A 26,141-nucleotide genomic window follows, 5' to 3' on the forward strand; every position below is an offset into this window, starting at 1 on the left:
TTCCTTTGTCAGACACAAGAGTGCCTGAGAATGAAAGACCCTCCCCTCTATATTGTAGCCTATTCTAATAGGGTTTGCTGGGTAGCTTTCCTTAATGATAAGTCCCCCACTAAAGGCTACTTGAGTGTCTTCAGATCCCCTTCACCCTGAACTTGATCAAGTGCAGGTGGATAGCTACAGGCTCCTCTCCCTACCACACCCTTATGTCAATCAAGAGGCTCCCATTTCCTCCAAATATGTCTTCCTGGTTTGAGGAAGAGGAGACATTAAGTTATGCCCAAGGAGTATTTCATCGAGTTATTGTTCTGTAGGACATTGCTATGCACAAAATGGTTGCTAAATTTAACCAATGAAGTAGAACGTACAGAATAGTAACAGGCCATTCAGGTCTACAATCTATGTCTTACTTGTTGCATTTCAAAATCACTTACTGCATGGGCCACTTTCAGATGTACATCTAAGACATAATAGTGTACAAAATTATTACAAACCTTTCCATTAATGGTTTTATGTTCTACAAAGTACTTTTGTTTTATCAGTTCACAGATATAGAAACAGATCACATTGGAAAACATTTTGCTGGTAATATTCCTCATAATGAATACGTTATCCATCATATAAATGCAATCAAATGGGCTCTTGCGGCATGGTGGTTATGTCCCTACCTTTGAGTTTGGGTTCAAGTGTCATCTGTTCCAGATTTGTGTCACAATGTGTCAGAGAAAATTGTTTTCAAATATCTGTAACACAACAGTAAAGAAAAAAAACTATTTTGGCAGTGATATGAAAAATAAATTAGAAACTCACTGCAACATACCAGAATTAAATGCAAACATAATCTTTCGGGATAACACTAAGAAATTGTTCATTGTTTGCTCATTAATAATGAAGTACAATAAAAAGGCTATTATAGTAGACCTACAGTAAAATTGCAATTAGTCAAATTTGGATAACCTGAAATTTTGGTAGTACCGAAGTTATCAACCATTCCTGTTGGCAGAACAGTAAATTCAATGGAATAAAGACCGAAATAAGCCAAAGTTTCAGATTGGCAATTCAAATTAATTGAGCCTGTGTGAACTAGCCTTATAGTCACACCAACCAATCCGCATGGAGTTAGCCCATGCTAGTCCAAATCAGGGAGTTCCAGGCAGTTACGGAAGCTTATGTCACAATAGACAATGCCATATGGAATGACAGAACTGACAAATAAGATAATCGTAGATGCAGTGCAATTTTCAATTAAGGAGTTAGAACAAGCCAATGACCCCTGTTTCTATAGTTGAAGCCACAAAGGCCATAGAGATGCTTTGAATTTGTACTGTAGCTTGATGACATAGAAAACATTTTTGACATGATGGATCATATCTCACTTGTCCAAGCTTGTCGAAGCACCAAATTTGGTGGAGACATAAGCCTCATTAAAGTTCATTTCCACTTTTGAGTGTGGTGTTCAATGTGGTGTCATCATCCCTGATGGTAGGAATTACACCTCATACATAATTAATAAGCCATCAGACTGATAGCTTTTCCAAATAAGTATGTTACGTGCCTGTTCCTTACAATAACGCCTGGGCCTCTGCCTTCTCTTGAGCTGCGGCGACCCTCAGATTAAACCATCACTAGTCATCTCTCTCTAATGAGCGAGCCACCATATGATCTGGTAAGATAATGGTGACACTCCTTTACTTTTACTTTGCAATTAACACACCATGAGTTGATTCAGAGTGTGTAACACTCACATGGATGATTCACAGTTGTGAATGAAGTGATTTTCTATGATCAGATTTGATACTGCCCTTTTGGTATAATCAATATGTGCTAAGCTGCTCAAGCAATAGATCAAACCACGTAAATTATGGGAAGTAAATCATTTGCAGTTAATTCCAATACCCCCCCAAGTATCGGACCGGGGGTGTGGAAAATAGATGGATGATGGTAGTGATGTTGTAATCTATACCGTCAGGAGTACAATAACACCTAACTTTGCATTTTCATGAGAAAGAAATGCTGGCTTTATGAGTGACATTCACATCTAACGATTTAATAAACAAAGCAATTTTCCAGCCATGTATTCCCTAGACCCACTGAAAAATTGGTAGTGGTGGATTTGTCAGAAAACCTAGGCCATTTAGTTTAATGAAGGAGAAGATTTTTAACTATCAACACGGCAATAAGAGAAGTAAATAAAATGAAGGAGCAGAGTTGCCAACTTTATAAATTATGTTAGTGGTGGACGGGGAAAATAGAAATGAGATAATACAGGAAATGAATGTTTAAAAGGGCAGGAATACTGCAACAGAGTCTGTTTAGATATAACAAAACAACAATCTATGTGTTATCTGTGATTCATGTCTACCATATGGGCCATAAACACCTACAAGGACAGTTAACCATCTGCTATCTCCCATCCGTAGCAATGAAGGTCAACAATGTCTTAAAATATTATTCCACAGAGCTCTGCAATGGTATTAAATAACACAAAAGTCAATCTCTTTCAACATTTGGCTTTTGGACATCTCATACTTCCTTTCACACAATTAAAAAATAACAGCCACTAAACTACAATAATTTTAAACAATTTTGTTAAGTTTTTCATTGCTGTTTCATTTGGCAAGATAGGAGTGCAATAATGAGAGAAGGAGAGCAGAAGGGACTAAAGGCAAGTCAGGTAAAATTAAAGAAGGATTAAATTATCTCAATTTACCTTCAACCATAGTGAGAGTACAGGCTCTGCCAAACTAGTGAGTGACTGAGTGAGGTGTTTTACTTTTGGTAATTTGAAGTCTTGGATGAGCTCTATCACATACTGCACAATCTTGAAATTCCATCCAAGTAACTGAGTAGCTCTGTGTAAAGATGCCGAGTCTCTCACTTTTTAAAAAATTCTACCTTCAAGACTTCACTTGACAATTGCTGCAAGGTCAGACAAGTTGTCGTTGGTCCTGATTAAAGTATCCACAGAGGGTAATGAGATATAATCCTTCTGACATTCTATGGTAGTGTTGTCCTTTAAAGTGCACTCACAGGAACAAATACTGCTCACCACTATTGCGGCAGGTATGAGGCCGGAGACCTTGTCATCTTATGATATACAGTACAATCAAAAGATAATATTAATCACAGGAGATATTAATAAATCTGTCCATGGCATTCCTACTGGCATATCCTGCATACTGTGTGCTTTCTGCAAAATAGACTTACTGCAAGGATATTCAGACATTAGAAGCAACACAGAAAACAAGAAAAACATAAACCAACAAAAAATTAGTTTAGAGGTCCTAAGTGAAGAGAATTGTTGAAGATTTATCCTGGAGAAAATAAGCATAGCCATATCCTACAAATATTTGCAACTTTGCAAACTGTGCCCTGATACTCAGTTTGAGAAAGACACAAATACGAGGATGATAGGATTGGGCTTGAGCCTAGAAGCAGAAAGATTCACTGTTTTCAGTACAGTAGTTACATTTAAACTGTGCGGCAAATGTATGGAATGAACTGTCAAGAGATGGAGTACATGCAGAAAAAAACAAATTTTAAGAGGAATTTTGCTCGCTAAGAAGTTGAGTGATTGAAACATAATAATTTCAGGACTAGTTAAATGATCTTCTGTTATTTTGCAAACCTTGTACTTTTATCTGTTGCAGATGATATTCCAGTATATCTGCAACAATGGCATGTACCAGACAATATGGAAAATTGCCCAGTAGGTCCTGTGCACGAAAAGCAGCACACATCCAATGCTGCCAATTACTACCAGTCCACGCTCAATCATCAGGAAAGTGATGGAGGGTATCATTAACAGTGCTATTGAGCAGCACCTACTCAGCAATAACCTGCTCACTGATGCCCAGAACGCCAAGGCTATTCAGTTTCAGAACTCATTATAGTCTTGGTTCAACATTATAGTCACGGACAAAAGCCCTGAATTTCAGAGGTGAATTCGGAATGACAGCTGTTGATATCAAGGCTGCAATTGACTAAGTGTAGCACCAAGGAACCTCAGAAGAATTGTAATCAATGGAAATCAGGTGGAAAAATCTCCTCTGGTTGGAGTCTTACCTGGCATATAGGTGGTTGTGGGAGGTCAGTCATCTCAGCTCCTGGACATCTTTGCAAGATTCCTCAGTGTAGTGTCCCAGGTCCAAACATCTTCAGCTGCTTTATCAATGAACTTCCCTCCATCATAAGGCCTAAATGATGATTGCATGATGTTCAGCACCATTTGCAAACTCTCTGATACTGAAGCATGACCAATTGCAGCAGGACTTATGCAATATCTAGGCTTGGGCTGGAAAATGGCAACTAGCATTTCCACCACAAATGCCAGATAATGACCATCTCCAGTAAGAGACTACCTAACCACCATCCCTTAACATTCAGTAGCATTACCATCTCTGAATCCCCCACTCTCAACATCCTGGGCATTTCCATTCATCGGAAACTGAACTGGACTCACCACAATAAATGCAGTGGCTACAACAGCAGGTCAGAGACTAGGGTTACTGCAGTGATTAACTCACCTCATAAGTCACCAAAGCCTGTCTACCACCTGCAAGCCACAAGTCAGGAGTGTGATCGAATACTCAGCAGGACAAGGATTGCAGCAGTCTATGAAGGCAGCTCATCATCACTTTCCCATCTAGGAATGGGCAATTAGAACTGGCCAGTCAGTGATGCGCACATCCCATAAGTGAATAAATAAAAAGAAAACTCCCTACATGCCTGGATGAGTGCAACTCCAACAACACTCAAGAAGCCTGGCACCACCCGAGATAAAGCATCACATTCATAAACATATACACCATATACCACCAAGACTAAGCAGCTGTAATGTATACTATGTAGAACATGCAGAACTAAAGAATATCACCAAAGATCCTTTAAATAGCATATTTGAAACCTGCTATGACTAGTATCCAGAGGGATAGGCTGCAGCAGATATATGGGAATAACACCACCTGTAAGTTCTCCTCCAAAACACTCACCTTTCTGACCTGGAAAAATATTAACATTCCTTCGTGGTTGTTGGGTCACAATCCTGGAAATCTTCCCTAACAGCATTGTGGGTCTCTCTACAACCTGACGAAACAACTCGAGAAGGCAGTTCACCAGGAGCAACTAGGCACAGGCAATAAATGCCAGCCAGCCTGTGATTCCCATGTCTCACAAGCGCATTAAGAAAAGGGCCATTTGCATTTCTAATGTTTCTTAGTACATAAGGCTTTTACGGTTTGTTTCTTTTAATAACAAACAAATTTTTTTAAGTGAAGTGTCATGCCATGGAGCTCATCTTAATTTTTATGAGCAGTTAACATGATCTAGATTACACAGAACCAATACATTCTGATGAGAAATAAAAACTTCAAGCATGAGGACACACCATCCACGGTTAAAACAGTTATAAATATGATTGAATTTAAACAAAAAAGATTGTGTCAGATCAGAGAGTTGGACAAAATATAAAAAGCAAAGGATGACTAAACGTTAGAGTATAGGAAAAAGCTTGCTAGAAATTTAAAAACTATTAGGAAGAATTTATGCACATATGTTGAAAAATAAATGAGTAACAAAGTGAGTGTTGATTCTTTAGAAGATGAGTCTGAGAAATTAATAATGAAAAATAAGAAGATAAGATTAAACAACAAGGTATTTTGCATCCATATTCATTCTGGTGAATACAGGTAATATCCCAGAAGTGGCTGTAGATCAGGAAAAGAAAGGGAAGGAAAGACTTATAATGAGTCAAAGAAGTGTGACTGAGGCTGACAAGTTTCATGGACGTCTTCCCGGGGTTTTAAAGGAAATGGCTGGTGAGTTTATTAATGCAATGGTCTAAATTCCCAAACTTTCTGAGATTCAGGATGATTTCATTAGATTTGAAATTGACAAATGTATCTACATTATTCACAAAAGGTTGGAAACAAAGTGTACAACTACAGACCAGTTAGTTTAACATGTGTCATGGTAATATGATAAAAGCTATTATCTAAAATATTACAGCAGGGCACTTAGAAAAGTTCAAAGTAATCAAACAGAGTCAACATGAGAATGAAAAATGCCAGTCATTCAGAGTCCTTTGAGAAGTACAATGTGCCATTGATAAAGAGGAAGCAATGTATGCTCTAGGCTTAGCTATTGAGAAGGCATTTGACAAGGTTCCACATCCAAGGTTATTCAGAAAAATAAAAGCCCATGGTTTAGGTGTAACATTTTGGCATGGATAGAAGATTGGCTTGCTAACATGAAGCAGGAAGTAGGCAGAAATGTATCAGAGATAATGGGAACTGCAGATGCTGGAGAATCCGACATAACAAAGTGTGGAGTTGGATGAACACAACAGGTCAAGCAGCATCTTAGGAGCACAAAAGCTGAGGTTTCTAGACCCTTCATCAGAAAAGGCAGAAATGGGTCATTTTCTTCTTGGCAACATGCAACCAGTAGTATGGGATTAGTGATGGGGCCTCAATATATTACCATTTATAAAAATGCCTTTAATGAAAAGATTGACATTATGAACATTAAGTTTACTAAGGACTCAAAGAAAAGAACATAAGAACAAGGAGCAGGAGTAGGCCATCTGGCCCCTCGATCCTGCCTTGCAGTTCAATAAGATCATCGCTGATCTTTCTGAGACTCAGCTCCACTTACCCTCCCACACACCATAGTCATTATGATTATGATTATATGTTTGGTTGGAACCATATTGTAAAGAGGATATTGGGGGACAATAAAAGAATTTAGATAAAGTGAGTGGCAAACAGAATGGGAAAATGTGAAATTTCCCATTTCAGCAGGAAGAATAAAAAAGAACATTATCTAAAAGATTACAGAGTTCTGAGAGGCAGAGCAATCTGGGCATCCTAGTGAATGAATCTTAAAAAGTTAGTAATCAAATACAGCAAGTAATTGATTTGATTGAAATGTAACAGTTTCTGAAGGGCCTTGATAGGGTGGATATGAAAAGAACATTTCTGATTTTGTAAGAATCTAGAATTAGAGGTCACTGTTTTAAAAATAAGGGATCACCTGTTCAAGACAAAGTCGTGAAAAGATTTTCTCTCAGAGAATTGCGAGTCATTTGAATTCTGTTTGTCAAAAGTTGGTGGAACTATTGTCTTTGAATATCTTTAAGGCAGAGATAGTGTTTTTCTTTTAGTAAGCCAGGTATGGAAGGTTACCAGGTTAGGTGTGAATCTGAAGTAATCAGACCAGCCATGGCTTTATTGAATGTCTTTGCAAGCTTGAAGGTCCAAATGGTCTACTGCTGCTCCTCGTTTGGTGTTCATTTGCCTTCCAGATATTGTAATAACAAACGTGAAACTGTCAATATTCACTGTCCTTACTCTTCTGAAACTGAGAGGGTATTATTTTCCCATAATTTTTTGGAGTGTTGGGACAAGTATGTTAGGTCATGACTAATATACTACCTCCTCTGGCAGAGCAATTCACATAATTTCCCATCTATCAGCTCATTAAGACCTAATGGGTTAGAAAGGATCTATCACAAGCCTCAACACTGGAAACACCCATCCTGACATTTTCTGTCCTAATGAAGTTTGATTTCTCCTGCAATGAGATTAGGGGACCATGTGGACGTACTGGTGCTGGACTAGGGTGTACAAGGTCAGAAGTCATGTGACACCAAGTTGTAGTGCAACAGGTTTATTTGAAATCACAAGCTTTTGGAGCTTGACGAAGGAGCGGTACTCCAAAAGCTTGTGATTTTGAATAAATCTGTTGCAGTATAACCCGGTGTCATGTGACTTTGGAGATTAAGGTGGGGGCTGATTGAGTGAGTTAGATGAAAGTGGCTGGCATAGATGCTAGTGCTGATGGGAGCATGTGTAAGTTGTCCCAAGTGAGATTCTATGTTCCTTGTTGAGTTCTGTTGATTTAATGGTTTAAAATGTCATCCATGTGGCATCTGCCGCTTTCCAGAATTTCTAGTATATTGGACGTGGTCCTTTGGATATCATCACTGTGGATGATTTTTGAAAAGTTAGACAGTGAACTATTGTGTCCAAAAGTCATTATGATTGTGATTAGATGTTTGAACTCTGTATTGTCAGAATCCACTGCTTGGATCTAGCTTGGTAAAAGTTGTGCTGCTTGGGTTTATCTAAGTTCTTATCTAACAAAACAACTGAGCACACTTCTCACTGTACTGCCATGTTCAAATGCATTAAATCAGTACAAATACTAATGGATCAATTCAGTTTGAAACTGGTGCCATAGGGGAACATCACATGGTCAGTTCCATAAATGCCAAAATAATCCCTTCTTGCAGCATTGTCCCAGTCTCATTTTTTAATCCTTTTGTTTAGAATTGGGAGTGAGTCCTTCCTAGATAAGAACAAAGAACAGAGTTTTGACATTTGCTTTAGTGTGATGCAGTATGCCTTGGACAGATTTCCCAGGTCTCTGAAGAGTTTTAGAAATGGTCTTCTAAATTAATCTATTGTTCCTGTTTGATTTTTTTTTCTTACACCTTATGAATGATATTCAGGCTTTCCTGTTCAGCACTGAGCATGGATGGTTGTGGATGACATACAGTATCTCTGCGATTTCTCTTTCTTTGTACCTTAATGTTACGTGAAGTTAATCTTTTACATTAAGGTTGGCTCATAGATCTTTGAAGTTTGACAGATGCAGGCTGCAGGGTAGATCTTTGTAGAAAATTAAGTACATCAGGCAGAGCTCCAAGTCCTGGACCTGATTAAAGTTTATGTAATATCCATTGGCTTAAATGTTTGCAATCTGGTATTGTTCTTGTCTGTGATTTCCCCAAGAAAAGTGATTACTGGCAGTTCGGTGTCTGTGCCTCTTGTGAATGCCTTCTTTTCAAGAATGTTGTCTTGTGCTCTGCAAACACAAATATTTTTCACTGACTCACTTTTTCTTTACAACTGACTTTACTACAATTATAGCAGAGCCTTCCTTCCACGCCCATGGAACAAATTTCTACCACAGCACGGATATTGGAAATTGGCGATAGCAAGCAGGAAAAGCAAATTCCCTGCCATTGCTGAAGCTTCCTTTCTGTTCTGCAACCTTGAAGGTGGATCATCTGAATTAACACGCTGTTGTTCTGACCTTGCTACATTTCTCAGGGACCCTCTGCATTCCAGAAGGATTCTGGGTGACATAGGGAGGAGTATATTGCTCACTTGTGGTTGAATTGTGGTTCATGTATCCTGTGGTGCTGTCTGCGCTTCTCATTGTGTTAGTCACCTGGTAGTTATCCTCCCTCTGGTCTGATTACTGAGTTGACCTCCAAAGTCCTCCACATACTTTTTTGCTTCTGTATCTGGATGTTCCCTCAGGCTTTTTCTTGTCACTTTCACCATATTTTCTGAGTTCAGTTACTACTTGCTGCCATGTATCAATATCTCTGGCAGATTCTGCATGACTGGGACAGTTAAGAATACAGCGCCAGTGCAAAAGTAGCATTTATTAGCAATGAGCTATATACAGAAATATGGTCAAACAGGGCTTCACTGGTGTCTCACTACATTAGGTCTCAACCCATGTGATCTGATGCTATTGTTAGTGTATTTGTATGGTTAACACTATACTCAACATCTACCGGCACTGATAACGTCTATTTTTCTTTACATAATGATAAAACTACCAAAACATCAGGAATCCATCAAATTGACATAACCAAATATCTAACTATTAAAATTTGAGGTTGTTAAGGTGGTATCTCCTTCTCATCTATTTGTTTTTATTAACAACAATATACAGACATTGGAGGCTATCCAGAGAATGTTCATTAGCATGATTCTCGGTTTGGAGGAATTTTCTCATGAGAGGAGTTTGTGTGGGTTGGGCTTGTACTCATTGGAGTTTAGAAGAATGAGCAGAGAGCCTCTTGCAACATATAAGATTCTTAGGGGCTTGATATGTTTGATGCCAAGAGGTTGTTTCCACTTATGGGAGAGTTAAGGACCAGTGGGCATAATCTCAGAATAGGGAATCGCCATTTAAAATGAACAAAGACAATGTTTCCTTTTCTGTCAGAAGGTAGTCAATCCATGGAATTCTTTACCACAGAGGGTTGTTGAGTCTGGGCCATTAAGTACATTCAAGGCTGAGACTGAAATATTTTTAATCAGTACAGGAAACAAAGGCTATGGGACAAAGGGAGGAAAGTGGAATTGAGGATTATCAGATCAGTCATGATATCATTGAATGACGGCACCAACTGGGTGGGCCAAATGGATGACTTCTGCTCTTACATTATGTGGTCTATGGTCTAATTCTAAAATGATAGACAAATGGGCAGGAATGTGAAAGGTGCTACTTGTGGAAAGTATTTTCCTTTCATCTCCACTGCATCTGACAAATTTGAAGGATAATGTCTTGCATTTTCTTCCTTGGCACTGGTGCACCCAGTAACAAAAGGTCATCAGGAAATGCTAGTAGCGAAGTGTTGCACATCACTTTCTTGTGTCTAACAGGAGTTCTCCATGCCAGGTTGCAATTCTGCTCGGTGGCTCAGTGGTTAGCAGTGCAGCCTCACAGCTCCAGGGACCCAGGTTCGATTCTAGCCTCGGGTGACTGTCTGTGTGGAGTTTGCAGGTTCTCCCCGTGTCTGCGTGGGTTTCTTCCGGGTGCTCCGGTTTCCTCCCACAGTCCAAAGATGTGCAGGTTAGGTGGATTGGCCATGCTAAATTGCCTGTAGTGTTCAGGGGTGTGTGGGTTATAAGGGATGGGTCTGGGTGGGATGCTTGAAGGGGTGGTGTGGACTTGTTGGGCCGAAGGGCCTGTTTCCACACTGTAGGGAATCTAATCTAATCTAATCTAATCTGTCATGGCTGTAAATTAGTGTAACTACCAATTTTGGTTCCACTCCTCCATTCTTAAACATAAACAGGGTGGTGATGAGAAGAAAATAGTTTCCTTGCACAGTTATTAATTTAGCCAAATGGTCTTCTGACAGGTCTTTGAGAATTTGGACAATTAATATAAGGAGACCAAGGTGATAATTGGGTCTTAAATCAGTTACTTCTGTACAATAACTAAAAGAATAATAACCAAATCATCCTGCTTTTTGCTCTTTTGTGATTATTCTTGCATGCTTAATTAACTTTCATTTCAACATCTTTTCTACTACTCTGTAATTTTTCATCTTGATTTCCTTTTAGTTTTCTCAGTATTATGTTCCAATCCAGACAAGACAAACTTAATTATCACCTGATTTTCGTAAAAGTGATGACTGCTACATTGCAGGATAAAATTGAATGCATCATATTGACTTTAGATAAATAGGGGTATTTGTCATTCTAAAAAAAATCTTCCTCTTATCAAAATCTTGCAGGAACTAATCCATTGCTGACACCAATTATCTTTTGCGGCAAAGCAATGTAATGGCTCTTTTGTTCAAAATGACATTCTTCTGTTAATGTTGCAAATAACCTTCTGAGCGTGACTCGTGTTTACTCTATTAAAGTGTTTAAGTGTACACAATTTGTAAAAACTTATTTCTAGCAATCTATACATTTGGACACAGTTAAACATGCTATGTTCTTTTATTTAATTTTCTGATAAGTAAAGTTCCATTTGCCTTCAAAGCTAATATGATTCACTGTATATGTACAATCCTCAATGCCTAAAATTAGGATTCCTCTTTGGTTAATTTCATTGAAGAAATTTCCCCTGAAGGAACCAAGCTCGAGGGACAAGAAAACCACACTTTAGAAGTTCAATCAGGTTACATTTATTTACAGGTTTCCAAGGATCCAAAATGGCATGTGCATGCTTTCACTGCACATCTGGCGTGTGATGGGAGAGACAATGCAAGGGAAAAACTTAACTTGGTTTCCTCCTTGACAATCCAACATTAATTTGTCTATGACAGATATATTAGGAATAGCCACCATGTAATCGTCATAGAATAGAATCCCTGCACAGTGGAAGCCAGCCATTTGGCGCATTGAGTCCACACCAACTCTCCATTGAGCTTCCCACTCAGGCCCTGCCCCCATCCTATCCCTGTAACCCTGAATTTCCCTTGGCCAAACCACCTGACCTGCATATGTGGGAAGAAACCCAAGCATACACAGTGAGAACATACAATCTCCAAACAGATAGTCACCTGAGGTTGGAATCAAACCTGGGTCTCTGGCACTTTGAGGGAGCAGGCTAACCACTGAGCCACCATACCACCCTCTTACAGCTGTCAGATTCAATAGAGTAACGACATTGAAGCCAAACAGCTTCACTATCACGAGAAGTTGTTGGCGGATAGGATCAAGACATGAGAAGATGTTGGTGGATAGGATCAGGGTAAAACCTAAGGCTTTCTATAGGTATTTAAGGAAAAAAGAATGACAAAAGTAAGATTAGGCCCAATCAAGGATAGTAGTGGTAAGTTGTGTGTGGAGTCAGATGAGATAGGGGAAGCGCTAAATGAATATTTTTCAACAGTATTCACTCTAGAAAACGACAATGTTGTCGAGGAGAATACTGAGATACGGGCTACTAGACTAGGTGGGATTGAGGTTCACAAGGAAGAGGTATTAGAAATCCTACAGAGGGTGAAGATAGATAAGTCCCCTGGGCCGGATGGGAATTATCCTAGGATCCTCTGGGAAGCCAGGGAGGAGATTGCCAAGCCTTTGGCATTGATCTTTAACTCGACATTGTCTATAGGAATAGTGCCAGACGACTGGAGGATAGCAAATGTGGTTCCCCTGTTCAAGAAGGCGAGTAGAGACAACCCTGGTAATTATAGACCAGTGAGCCTTACCTCAGTTGTTGGTAAAGTGTTGGAAAAGGTTATAAGGGATAGGATTTATAATCACCTAGAAAAGAATAAATTGATTAGGGATAGTCAGCACGGTTTTGTGAAGGGAAGGTCGTGCCTCACAAACCTTATTGAGTTCTTTTGAGAAGGTGACCAAACAGGTAGATGAGAGTAAACCGGTTGATGTGGTGTATATGGATTTCAGCAAGGCGTTCGATAAGGTTCCCCACAATAGGTTATTGTACAAAATGTGGAGGAATGGAATTGTGGGAGACATAGCAGTTTGGATTGGAAATTGGCTTGCTGAAAGAAGACAGAGGGTGGTAGTTGATGGGAAATGTTCATCCTGAAGACCAGTTACTAGTGTTGTACCGCAAGCGTCGGTGTTGGCCCACTGCTATTTGTCATTTTTATAAATGACCTGGATGAGGGCGTAGAAGGATGGGTTAGTAAATTTGCAGACGACACTAAGGTCGGTGGAGTTGTGGATAGTGACGAAGGATGCTGTAGGTTGCAGAGAGACATAGATAAGCTGTAGAGCTGGGCTGAGAGGTGGCAAATGGAGTTTAATGCAGACAAGTGTGAGGTGATGCACTTTCATAGGAGTAACCGGAAGGCAAAGTACAAGGCTAATGGTAAGATTCTTAGTAGTGTAGATGAGCAGAGAGATCTCGGTGTCCATGTACACAGATCCTTGAAAGTTGCCACCCAGGTTGACAGGGCTGTTAAGAAGGCATACATTGTTTTAGCTTTTATTAATAGAGGGATCAAGTTCCGGAACCAAGAGGTTATGGTGAAGCTGTACAAAACTCTGGTGCGGCCGCACTTGGAGTATTGTGTACAGTTCTGGTCACCGCATTATAAGAAGGATATGGAAGCTTTGGAAAGGGTGCAGAGGAGATTTACTCGGATGTTGCCTGGTATGGAGGGAAGGTCTTATGAGGAAAGGCTGAGGGACTTGAGGCTGTTTTCATTTGAGAGAAGAAGGTTGAGAAGTGTCTTAATTGAAACATATAAAATAATCAGAGGGTAAGATAGGGTGGATAGGGGGAGCCTTTTTCCTAGGATGGTGACGGCGAGCACGAGGGGGCATAGCTTTAAATTGAGGGGTGAAAGATGTAGGACAGATGTCAGAGGTAGTTTCTTTACTCAGAGAGTAGTAAGGGAATGGAACGCTTTGCCTGCAACGGTAGTAGTTTCGCCAACTTTAGGTACATTTAAGTCATCATTGGATAAGCATATGGACGTACATGGAATAGTGTAGGTTAGATTGGCTTGAGATCGGTATGACAGGTCGGCACAACATCGAGGGCCGAAGGGCCTGTACTGTGCTGTAATGTTCTATGTTCTATTGTAAATCCTCACCTTTTTGTACCTCTTATACTTATCATGTATGCAATTTTTAAAAAATCTTCCTTTCTGCATTTGAGTTCACATTTTCCCTTGAATTGATGCAAGCCTTTAATTTGATATTTCAATCATTAAACGTAAGTTTTATTTTTGGTAATGATTATGCCTTGTTGTGGTGAGAAGATTTTTAAATTGTGATGACCCTGAGAGCTTTTCTGGCTGGAGTGAAATTCCTGGTATGGCTACCCAAATTAGACAGGGTGATATGTCAGTATTGTGATTAAACACAGTCCAGCTGTCTTCCTGGTAGGGCTTTGGCAGTTTGAGAATTAAGCTCCTGATTTGTGCATATTAAACGGCTTTGTGTCATGGAAGTAAGCCAAAAATAAATTATGCCTATTATTGTTTTATCAGTCGCATTGGTATATGTATCATGAATAGGTTGACAAGCTGGACCTCCTTCTTCTCAAAAGGTGACCTAAGCTTTTAGTAGAGTGGACACACAGAGAGACTGTTTCCTCTTGGGTGAAAGAAGTAACTAGTGGCTTACAGTGTAAGTGGTCACCAAGCTATCCAATATGAAATTCAGAAAAAAGTTCTTTACTCAAAGGATGCTTAATTGCAAAACTCACTACCGCTTACTACCAATGAAAGGTACGTCTACATGGATAGCAAAAAGCTTTTTCCCAGAGTGGGGGACTCAATTACTAGGTGCCATGAGTTCAAAGTGAGAGGAGGAAAGTTTAAGGGAGATATGCGTGGAAAGTTCTTTACACAGAGGGTGGTGGGTGCCTGGAACGCATTGCCAGCGGAGGTGGTAGACGCAGACACGTTAGCGTCTTTTAAGGTATATTTGGGCAGGTACATGGATGGGCAGGGAGCAAATGGACACAGACCGTTAGAAAATAAATGACAGGTTAGACAGAGGATCTTGATCGGCACAGGCTTGGAGGCCCAAAGGGCCTGTTCCTGTGCTGTAATTTTCTTTGTTCTTTGTCCTTGTTAATGGAGTCTAGGCAATTACATGATGGGGAAGAGAATAAGGAATTATGATAGTATATTTAGCTGAGGAAAGATGGAAGAGGCTTGATTAGAGTATAAACATTGGTATCGACTGGTTAGGCTGGATGATCCATTATCTTATGTTTAATCCTGTGTAATCCCATATATCTGAAGAATGATAAGCTCGCTGTAAGGAAAGATAAGTCAAGTATCTCATTCTTTGCAAACAGCAATGGAAGAAGTGGGCTGCCTCATTTGTCAACTAGCATAAAATATTGTGAAGTGAGAAAACTCAAATTTATTTGCAAACTTTTTGCAATTCTTTAAAGCCAGAGGAGAAACACTTCAAAAGAATATCTAGAAAGAATTATAGCAATGAAGGAATGGCTGCACCTGCCTTCTGTGAGGGCAACTCAGCTATTCTCACTCTGCTGCCTTTACTAGTAGTCTGGCTTCGGACATTTATCCGATTCCCTTTCAAAAACTACGATTGAATCTGTCTATATCACGTGCTCAGACAGCGCATTCCTGTGGAAAAATGCTTGACCTCATTTCACCCTTGGTCCTTTTGCAAATTACCTTTAATCCAGGTCTTCTGGTTTTTGAGCCTAATGAAAATAATTTATCTTTCTACCTTCTCTTCTGTAAGGAGAACAACCTCAACTTCTCCAATCCATTCTCAGAACTGAAGTCTCTCAACCCTCGAATATTCTTGCAAATCTTTGCTACACCTTCTTCAATCTCTTCACAACCTTTTAATAGGTTGTGCTCAGAATTATGATTCAATACTCTAATGAGTCTAAATCTCTGTTTTATAAAAGGTTCACCATAACGTCATTGCACCATAGTTCGCTGTCCTTATTTTTAAAGCCTAGGATTTTGTGTGCCAAATTAATCACTTTTTGAATTTTACCACTGATTTGCACATATATACCAAAGTACCTCTGCTCTTGCACATTTTTAAAGGAATTATATACATAAGACATAAGTCAGGAGTGTGATGCCACACTTCCCACTTGCCTGAATAATTGTAGCTTGACCTAAGAAAATTGAAACCATCCAAGACAAAGCATCTGTTTGATTGGCACCACATTTACAAACATCCACTCCATCCACAACCAACACTCCGTAACACCAGTGTTTATTATCAGCAAAATTCACTGCAGAAGTTTGCCAAAGCACCTCAGACAGCATCTTCCCATCCCAAAATCACTTCCAACTAGAAGGACAAGGGCAGCAGACACATGGGAACAACACCACCTGCAAGATCCCTTCCAAGACAATCGCCATCTTGAATTGGAAACACTCGGCTATTCTTCACTGTTACTGGGTCAAAATCCTGGAATTCCCTCCCTAATGGCATTGTGGATCAATGTACAGCATGCAGACTGCAGCAGTTCTAAAAGGCAGTTCACTGCCGCTTTTTCAAGGGTAACTCAGGACGAGAAGTAAAACCTGGCTAGCCAATAATGTCCAGGTCCCATGAGTTAGGCTAAGAAAGGGAATTATATATCATTTACTTTATTTTGCCTTGACCATCTTACTATCAAAAAGTATTACATCACAATTCTTTACACTTCATTTCATCTGACATGCATCTGTGCATTCACCACCCCATGTCTCGACGTTTATCACAGTTCACAATATTTCCAAGCTTGTACTCTGCAAACCCAAGTCTAGGTCATCAATGCGGATCAAGAAAAGCATGGTCTTGACAATGACCTCTGGCAAACCCAAAGTATCATCCTCCAGGGCAAAATACAATTATTCTGCACCATTTTCTGTTTCCTCTTTCGGGCAAATTTGTATTCATGCTGCAAGTGGCTATTTTATTCTATGGATGTCAACTTTACAGACAAGTCTATTACAGAGATTTATCAAATACATTTTAAAAGTCCATGCACATCATTTCAAGTATTATCCTCATCAACGCTCTTTGTTACCATATCAAAAAACTCAACCAGGTGAGCTTAATATGAATTGCTTTTACAAATCTATGTTGGTTTTTTTCCTTTGTTGATTCACAAGGTTGAATATTCCTAGCCCCTTAATGACATGAACAATGGTAAGTCAGTGAGAATATGCGGCAAGATCAGAAAAATAAGATTTATGATATTGAGAAAAGAGAATTCCAATTTTACAGCCAATGAGTGCAAGCCTGATTTGCACGTGTTTTCAACTCATTATTACCACTTCTTGCCTTATTTATTTGCAGCTTGTTATTCTCCTGCATGCTGGATAGATGATGACAATTCCTCACGTGACAGCCATAGTAGTCACCAGACAGCTGCAACTTGCTAATTGCTCCTCCAGTCCTCAATGTTACAGAACATGCTTCATGAGCGGCAATTGTCTGCATCACCCTTGCACATGGTCAGCACTGGACATGCAGCAACCTCACTACATCATCAGGCACATTTCTGGCCCATTTAGAATAGAATTATCACGTTCAATGTTGCATTTTGGAGTGTATTGAAAACTTTCATTGTCATGCTGCTACCAGGCCATTTAATACTAGGACCAACACCTATCTCATGGACTGGAATAGGGTGCACCTCAGGGGCTCTTCGTTTGGGTTATTAGCGTTTACGCACGTTGGACCTACTTGTTCACAGCGTCTTTGCCTTGTGTTGCTTTGCTATACCTTGCCTCTTTATGCTTTGACACCTTATTCAGAACATATAGGCTCACAGTGCTGCTGGTTTGTCTTGCCTTGCCTTGTAATGCTGACACAAAGCCAGGCAGCTTGTCATGGTTGCTGCCAGGTTGAGTCAAGAGGTTTGCTACAATGCTACGTCATTTTCTAAACTACAGCACATGCCAGCAGCCTATGCAGCAAAAACACTGCATGAACTCTTGCCAAATGTCCATGTCTCAGAGTCTAAGATTAGAGTCCTTGGTGACGTCAGAAGGGACTGTTAACAGTCAACGAGTACCAGCCCAGTCAGTCAAGGCAGTGTCCGGACTCAGTCCAGGGCATTGGACACAGTCAGTTGGCCAGTTGCAGTGGTCAGGGTCAGGTCTTCTGTATAATTAGTTTTGGGAGTGAGCCACAGTAGGCCCTGTAAGTCCAATGCAGCCAGTCTGAAGATTTGTGGGACATCAGTCAGGGAGATGCACAGAGACTAGTCAAGGGTTGGATCTCTCATCAGATGGAGCTGTCATTCTAGGTTAGCCTTGGAGGTGGGGATCTACTCATGAAAGTCAAGGGTTTATCAGGGGCTACCTCTGCAGTATGGAGGTTGGAAAAGTTAATTATGTGGCTTACAGGCAGCATGGTATGTTGCAGAGGGGACGATAATTGTGACGACAACTCAACATACATGGTTGGAAGATGATATTGTGTTGAATGACATCGGTTACTAAAGTGGAAAGACCATCAACTGCCGACATCACCATTGGGAGGGGTGGTGGTTTAGGGTTAGATGATGATGTAAAGCACTAATACAGTTAGGAATGTGAGATTCTATCACCAATGGCATGTCACCCATGCAACTTACATACCCTCAGAGGCTTCTTGTCTTTTTCTCTCTCACTGCACAAACTGTGTCCAGCTATTCATGGCTGGTCATTAGTGATTACTTTTTTTTAGTAAGTTTTATACTTGAAAGAGTCTGCAATTAAACTAATCTTTAATATTGTAAACACAAAAGAGATATATATGCTTAACTTCATTTAATTTTACACATGATCAATTACAGTTTGAATTGAAGGAAAAGTATTTTAAAACATTTCTAATTCTTTGCATACTTTGTTTTTCCTTTTCACTGTTACATTCTGATTTCCACTTCCTTGCCAAATTAGTTTAAACCACCACAAATAGCAGCCAACAACAAGAAATCCCATTTCCCTCAGAACTAATCCCAATTTCCCACAAATCATATCGGGCTATGAATAATGCAGAGATCATTATCTTTGAAAAAATGTTTGTTATTCTTTTTTGTCAACTCCCTAAATCTGCATTGTTCTTTCTATCAATATTGTTGGTACCATTACGGACGTTGATCTCTGGCTGTGCACCTTCCCTCCTCAGAATGATCTACTCAAATGACATCCTTTACTCTGACACCAAAGATGCAGTATGCCATCCTGATTCACATCTGTAGCCACAGAAACATATTTCTCTTATTCTAACGATAGAATCATCTATCGGCACTGCTTTCCTTTTCTTCCTCCTGCATCGTTGTGCGGCTGAGCTTAGACTCCACTCTGGCTGCACTCAGCAGTGGTCAGAACCAGCTACTAGCTGGACAGTGAGATACTTTAAGGGATCTCCTGCACTATCTGCCTGGCTGTTCTTGACTGTCTTTCAATCATCCTTTCCCTTTCTGCCTGCATGCTTTAAACCATGAGGTGACTACATCCAGAAATGCGATAGCTATTAAACTCTGTCTTATGAATGCAGCATATGGATGGCAGATGTGAAACCGAGAGCTCGAGCTGAGGAGAGTCTCTGCACACATGGTAGTGCAAGACCTGAAGAACAGCCTGGAGTTCCCACATGGAATGCAATGTATGCTCACTGGGTCAGAAATATCATAAATATCTCTACAATAATACTAAGTGACACAACAGAAAAAAGCTACTTTCAAAATAATGCATTTATTAGAAATTAACTAATTAGCAGCTTCATTTATGCAACATCAAGTTAATTTAGATTGAGTTAATGTAAATATTTTACTTATCTCTTATTACCCATCTACCTCAGATTTAAATCTGCTGAAAAAAATCAGAATTATTTAGTTCTGTTACCTCTTGTTTAATTTTGACATTATCCATTGATCTGATTAACTAGTTGAACACTAATTAAAATATGATAAGTTATCAGACAGGATTTGGATTTTTGTACTAATTGATCTGGTTGTTCTCGAGTTAATTAATTTAAAATATATTTGAAGAGTATTTACCCTCTTTTTGTTTTGTGATGTTTCTTCATGATTGCTTTTTTTCTTGACTAACTCACAGAACGAACAATCAACATCCCCACCCCTGTCTGCTTTCCGGAGAGACCACTCTCTCCGTGACTCCCCTGTTCGCTCCACACTGCCCTCCAACCCCACCACACCCGGCACCTTCCCCTGCAACCGCAGGAAATGCTACACTTGCCCCCACACCTCCTCCCTCACCCCTATCCCAGGCCCCAAGATGACTTTCCACATTAAGCGAGGTTCACCTGCACATCTGCCAATGTGGTATACTGCATCCACTGTACCCGGTGTGGCTCCCTCTACATTGGGGAAACCAAGCGGAGGCTCGAGGACCACTTTGCAGAACACCTCCGCTCGGTTCACAATAAACAACTGCACCTCCCAGTCGCAAACCATTTCCACTCCCCCTCCCATTCTTCAGATGACATGTCCATCATGGGCCTCCTGCAGTGCCACAATGATGCCACCCGAAGGTTGCAGGAACAGCAACTCATATTCCGCTTGGGAACTCTGCAGCCTAATGGTATCAATGTGGACTTCACCAGCTTCAAAATCTCCCCTTCCCCCACCGCATCCCAAAACCAGCCCAGTTCATCCCCTCCCCCCCACTGCACCACACAACCAGCCCAGCTCTTCCCCTCCACCCACTGTATCCCAAAACCAGTCCAACCTGTCTCTGCCTCCCTAACCTGTTCTTCCTCTCACCCATCCCTTCCTCCCACCCCAAGCCGCACCTCCATCTCCTACCTACTAACCTCATCCCACCTCCTTGACCTGTTGGTCTTCCCTGGACTGACCTATCCCCTCCCTACCTCCCCACCTATACTCTCCTCTCCACCTATCTTCTTTTCTCTCCATCTTCGGTCCGCCTCCCCCTCTGTCCCTATTTATTCCAGAACCCTCACCCCATCCCCCTCTCTGATGAAGGGTCTAGGCCCAAAACGTCAGCTTTTGTGCTCCTGGGATGCTGCTGGGCCTGCTGTGTTCATCCAGCCTCACATTTCATTATCTTAATCAACATGCTGCTCTTCTTTCAGACTTCTCATTTGTTAAATCTTGAAGAAAATAAGCCTTCCTTAAAGACAACTGTTTGGCATGCTTCATAAAGCTCCTTTGAAGACGAATAATGTTTTTAAATGATGCATTTTAGCAACTTTTATGTCTTTGGCGTTCATTATAAACAGGCATATCAGTAATTGTAACTCTGAGAAGCAATCAGCCTGTCTGAAAATATTTCTGCTTCTACATACAGTAACATATGATTTATTGTTTCTAATGGCTCAGTGCAATCACACAACCAATTTAACTGGTTGATTCTGATAACATTCAATTCCTTAGTGGTGGAGAAAATCTGCTTAACATTGTAAAATGTCAAGTTGCTGTCAAATAAGTTGAAATATTATCAGGTTAAAGAGGCTGATGGTGGTATATTATGATCTTAGCTAAGCTGCATATCATTTATTCTACATAGCCCGAACTCCAATTCTTATGCCATGTTAAAGCTCTGCACATATAGGTACTCCACAACCATTAAGCATGTCCCCAGCATGGCCCATTGTAAATTCACATTGCTACTTTGAATCTCTTTATAGTTTTTGAGTGTTTTAATTTAAAGGTAACCAGTTGCAAGATTTTAGTTTTAAGTAAGGTCAAAAGGTAGATTAATATGGAATTAATACTGACAGGTATGCAGTACAACATGTGACACACGTTATTAGATAAAACACAGATACAAATACTAAAGGTAGCTATGGATAATAGAAACTATAAAGATGAAAGTCAGATCAGTCCAGCATCATTGATGAACCGTTACGTGCTTGTAGTTTCTCTTTTTGTCGGTGAAACGGTTAACATTTTGAAGTCAGAATGGTTTCTGTAATTGAACATCTGGAGATGACTTATACAGGTGGACTTAGCAGTTACAGCAAGTTTTTGGGGAGAGAGAAAGAGAGGTTTTTTGTTCCACATTTGTTACAGCACCTGTAGATTGCCTGTAATCTTGCAGCAGAGCTGCAGTTGATTGCTGAAAACTGTTTACTCTATCTCTGATATTATCTCAAAGACTTCCCTGCAGAGTTCTATTTTAAAAGAATGTCACAGAATCTTATCCAGTTCAAGCATACATTGGCTGCAATACTAACTTTTGAAGTTTTATTTCACAAAGCAAACAAACCTTTGGGGATCCTGCCAGTCTCTCTTTTTTTTAATCTACTGAGCTTTGAATTCTCACACATGTAAAAAGCACACAGTGTCTTGTGCAAGACTTAATCAAATTCTTTCCCATTGTAATTAATGTCAAGGTAACATATCAGTTGGTCTGCCTTTCTAGCTGAAATGAACCAACAGAGATAGTCATGTGACTCAGAACTCATTTTCTAAGTTGCTGTTTCCATTTTTCAGATCTTTATTAAATATAATTAGTCATAAATGCTACCTTTGCTCAAATGGAAAACAATGTCCGGTTGTTGAATAATGTTGCAGGAAGAGAGTAGGTAATGCCCCATTCCATTTTGACTGGTCTATTCACATGCCTTCCCAATGTTCATCAAAATAACATTGACCACTGAGACCACCAGCAATCAGAAATGTAAAATACTCCAGAAATTAAGTGTGTGCATAGATTAAATCATTCAAGATTTACGAAATTATTGACAGATTTTTGTAAAACTGTTCCAAATCAGCTGACAATAAAATCAGGAATACAGCTGTAACCACAACAAACCTGATTTATAATGGATATCAAATTGCATTTTTTTCCAGATTTATTGGTTGAAACCCACATGTAAAGGAAAACCTTCACAGAAAAACAGAGGGAGCTGTAATTTCACAGAATCAGTTCAAAATATGCTTTTCAGCATGCGTCAGAACAATGTGCTGTAAGTATTAACATTCTCTTCACACCACAGATAGTGCTGAGTTCCCTGAGAAAGGCACAGGAGTATAAAACTAGTTTAACCCAATCCATTTACCATTAGTCACAAGTAGCTAACTGGGAATCCAGATGTGGATAAATACATTTTTGATCAATAAGTCAAAAAAGTAATAGACACAGTCAAAGAGAATGCAATTTCATTGCTTATGTCGTACAGGGAACGCATGTTTTTGTTTGGCAAAATGAAAATCAGAATGTATGAATACTTTTTGATCTTTAAATACAATTTACTTACTTGGCTGCTACTTTACAATTCATAGAATCATAGATTCCCTACAGTGTGGCAGGAGGCCACTTGGCCCATTGAGTGCACACCAAACCCTCCAAAGAGCACCCCACCATGACTCACCCTATCCCTTTTAACCCTGCATTTCCCATGGCTGATTCACCTAACCTACTCATTGCTGGACACTCTGGGCAATTTAGCATGGCCAGTTCACCTAATCAGCACATCCTTGAGCTGTTCGCCTTGTTCTGGAAGGTTCTCCTCTTTCCGGTGGATTCTCCTTGTACTGAAAGGATTCTTCTTTTTGTGGAAAATTCTCTTGGTTCTGGAAGATTCTCCTTGTTTTTTCTGGAACGTTCCTAATTATCTGCTAAAGTTGTGTTTCACATAGCTATAAATGCCGCGGAATCCAGCACCTTGTGAAATCACTTCAGCATTGCAGAAGGGAGCTGCAGGGTGATCAGGTAAGCATTCAGAATAAGCACACATGGCCAGAAACCCCAAACCAGGAACCAGCAGCTCAAACAGGACACAGAGCAAGTAGCATCCAACCACATTCTATGTGGAGAGCTTGGACAGGCCTGACTAGTCTTCTTTTATGATTTAGCATCACAGTAGTCACTCAAAGAAAATCAAATTCCCCTTGAAACTGCTGGACAGATCCCTGGAAAGTGTTTTATGATAGACTGTGTATGATAAATTTGTGTCACAATTATAAACTTTGGTGAAAGATAAATATTGTCAGGTTTCACTTTGGCAACTTTTTTAAAGTAAGTATACATGTGTAAGTGTGTAAACTGTCTACCATTAACACTTGGGGGTGTGGCTGCGACAGTATCGTCAAAGCCACACTAATGGCGAGTCAGTAATTTCTATTCAACTACACTTCGTTGAACAGCGACATGAACTAAAGCAAGATAATAAAGTGCGAAGTTGGATGAACACAGCAGGCCAAGCAGCATCTCAGGAGCACAAAAGCTGATGTTTCAGGCCTAGACCCTTCATCAGAGACGGGGATGGGGAGAGGGTTCTGGAATAAATAGGGAGAGAGGGGGAGGCGGACCGAAGATGGAGAGAAAAGAAGATAGGTGGAGAGGAGAGTATAGGTGGGGAGGTAGGGAGGGGATAGGTCAGTCCAGGGAAGATGGACAGGTCAAGGAGGTGGGATGAGGTTAGTAGGTAGGAAATGGAGGTGCGGCTTGAGGTGGGAGGAAGGGATGGGTGAGAGGAAGAACAGGTTAGGGAGGCAGAGACAGGCTGGGCTGGTTTTGGGATGCAGTGGGGGGAGGGGATGAGCTGGGCTGGTTGTGTAATGCAGTGGGGGGAGGGGACAAACTGGGCTGGTTGTGGGATGCGGTGGGGGAAGGAGAGATTTTGAAGCTGGTGAAGTCCACATTGATACCATTGGGCTGCAGGGTTCCCAAGCGGAATATGAGTTGCTGTTCCTGCAACCTTCGGGTAGCATCATTGTGGCACTGCAGGAGGCCCATGATGGACATGTCATCTAAAGAATGGGAGGGGGAGTGGAAATGGTTTGTGACTGGGAGGTGCAGTTGTTTATTGCGAACTGAGCGGAGGTGTTCTGCAAAGCGGTCTCCAAGCCTCCGCTTGGTTTCCCCAATGTATCTCTGATATAAGTTAAAGCAGAAAGCTTCCATCACTTACATATGGTATTACATATCGGCATTATTTGACTTTATTTTGACCCTATCCACTTAAAGCAAGTCAGAACATGCAATTGCTCTGACCTAAAGATTTTACCTAAGGATGGCATGGTGTGTCAGTGGTTAGCACTGCTGCCTCACAGCACCAGGGGCCTGGGTTCAATTCCACCCTTGGGTCTGTGTGGAGTTTGCACATTCTCCCCATGTCTGTGTGGGTTTCCTCTGGGTGCTCCAGTTTCCTCCCATTGTCCAAAGATGTGCAGGCTAGGTGGATTGGCCATGCTAAATTGCCCATAGTGTTCAGGGATGCGCAGGTTAGGTGGGTTATCGGGGGATAGGTCCAGGAGGGATGCTCTGAGGCCAGTGTGGACTTGTTGGGCCAAAGAGCCTGTCCCCACACTGTAGGGATTCTAAGTCTTACCTTTAACACCTACCAGTGAAAGGTTTGTAAGTGATATCTCATATTTCCATGTCTGTCTTGATGCTAAATTTTGGCCACCTCCCACTTTAATCCTGCCTTAGTCTAGCTCCCCAGTAGAACACTGTTCCAAAGCCAACCACAATGTTAAAAAAAACACAGCTGTTGGCAGCCCCCATGAACACTATAATAATCTCTCTTCTGTTTCAATCTGAGTTTTGTCCTCCATTATCATTATCTTTTGTGACACCCTCTTGCATTATACAGACCAGCTCTCTTGTGTTATCGGTATTGGGTCATAGTCACCAATGTGGCAAAGCTGAGAGTATTCTTTCTCTGACACCCACTCCTCCTGATAATGTCAGATTACTACCACTGTTTTGTCTGAAACGCCCTCCTCGCCAATGGAAAACACAAGTTTGTTCGCAGAATACTGCATTCTTTGTTGATAGGCAGAGTCCTGTGCATGTTTCAACAGATTCTGAGCATCTAACAGAGAATTTTGACACATGCTGGAATGAGGTCATTCTGTGTCAGAGTTCAATGCTTTAACAACACACTATTTCTCTCATGATCTAACATAAAGCTACTTTGTACAGCAAATTGTACTCTGTTCTAAAAGCTGGATTGTGTTGCAAAGGAGAAATAAGAGCCAAATCTCTCTCAGCCGACAGACTTAAAGTGGTCCACAAAAAACAGTCTAGATTGAGAGAAAATATTCAGCCTCAGTTTGCAATTCCACAGAAAAGTGTTCAGGGGATTGTGTTCATACAATGAATCACAGATTGTTCATGCACTCCTCTAAGCTAATTGTGGAGGGCATCTGATTTACCAATGAGTGGAATGTATTTTTCATTACTATTTCAC

The 26,141-nt window shown here is 40.5% G+C and overlaps 1 long non-coding RNA gene across 1 annotated transcript in view; it reads right to left on the minus strand.

Annotated features, from left to right (window-relative positions):
• Positions 1-695: 695 nt before the first annotated feature.
• LOC132210770 (uncharacterized) overlaps positions 696-26,141 on the minus strand; it is a 71,130-nt gene continuing 45,684 nt past the window's right edge. Inside the window, exon 3 of the long non-coding RNA XR_009446956.1 lies at positions 696-740. This is a non-coding gene — a long non-coding RNA (uncharacterized LOC132210770). The remainder of the gene's footprint in view (positions 741-26,141) is intronic.

Source organism: Stegostoma tigrinum, chromosome 20, assembly GCF_030684315.1.
Source record: "Stegostoma tigrinum isolate sSteTig4 chromosome 20, sSteTig4.hap1, whole genome shotgun sequence".
NCBI lineage: Eukaryota > Metazoa > Chordata > Chondrichthyes > Orectolobiformes > Stegostomatidae > Stegostoma > Stegostoma tigrinum.